This window comes from Trachymyrmex cornetzi, unplaced genomic scaffold, assembly GCF_001594075.2.
Source record: "Trachymyrmex cornetzi isolate Tcor2-1 unplaced genomic scaffold, Tcor1.1 scaffold509, whole genome shotgun sequence".
Lineage (NCBI taxonomy): Eukaryota > Metazoa > Arthropoda > Insecta > Hymenoptera > Formicidae > Trachymyrmex > Trachymyrmex cornetzi.
In genome coordinates, this window is record NW_017299817.1 from 176,570 (window position 1) to 178,031 (window position 1,462).

The window sequence follows — 1,462 nt, forward strand, 5'->3', positions numbered from 1 at the left end:
GTCGCCCGTCGCCCGTCGCTCGTCGGCGCTGACGCGGCACGTATCACGTAGGTCGCCGCGCCCGCGTAAACAAAGACGTTACCGCGATTCCCGTGTCCTTCCGTCCGCCGCGCCGTCGACAGCCGGTCACTGCGAGCCCTCGCGATTTGCGAACGATGCGTGCGCACTCGCGATCGTGAAATGGATTACCCGGAATTTCCGGTTATCGTATGAGGTCTGTTCTTTTTCCACCCCAACTTCTCAACTGGTGTGTACACTGTACTCTAAGGGTATATCCACACAACTTATATAACCGCATAAACGTATGCGTAAAGAAAATTATCCAATCACATTTCGCTATCGTAAGAACATACGTAAAATACGATAGGATAATTTTCTTTATGCATAAGTTTATGCGGTTATGCGAGTGTTGTGTAGATATTAGTTAAGGGTATACAATTTGTATAGTCGCACAAACGTATGAATAAAGAAAATTATCCAATCACATTTTATGTGCGTCTTTGTAAGATTGCGAAATGCGGTTGGATAATTTTCTTTGTGCATACGTTTATGCAAGTTGTGTCAATATACTCTACTTATTGCGCTACTTCAGAATTATGGTTTAGAATATAATTATTCGAAAAACAGACTTGTCACACTTGTTGAATTTCAACGCGATGCATAGTGGAGTATTTGTATAAAAAAAGTGGCAAAAAAGATGGCAAAAAAAGTGGCTTCCTTTTTCTTTTTCTTTAATTGGCCAACGACTCATTTCTGAGACTATAATGGCCAGTAACGATTTATCGTGTAAAATTGAACAAAAAATTATTAATAATGACGCAATTTCTTTTTTCAAAAAAATATCGCCCCCATTTCCCCCAAATATTGGACGTCTGCATTTACAGCAAATTAATATATGCCGCAAAGGTCGCACGCCAAGATGGATGAAGGGACCTTCATATTATGGATATTAAACAATAGTAATAGAAAACTCAGAGCTCGAAGTTGGCAACACTTTGCAAAAAGATACTTTATAAAGGGACACTCACATTCGTCCCAGTTGAGTATCTATTCTCCACGAAACTCGGCAAAAAAAACATTTTTTTTTTAAATCATTCTGCTCTAAAGCCGGATTTACATGACACACAAAACGCGGTTGCAAGATTAAAATCTAATCTAACGTGTTTGAAATTGGCTGCGTTTAGCAAAACGTTGCGCACAATAGTAATAGCATACTGAAAACAACCAATTAAATTTGAGTCCGAACGCACTTTCCTGCATATAATAGCAGTAACATATTAGAACAACCAATTAAATTTGGATTCAAATTCACTTTCCTACTGCGCATCCGCGAGAACGTTTCATCTTGTATTTTTAGCATGACTGATTCAATATCACTGATCAGTATCAGTGACTGTGTAAAGTTACCTTTAGGATATTATCTGCTATACTATAATAATAGCATTTTCGACTGTAGCGGGTT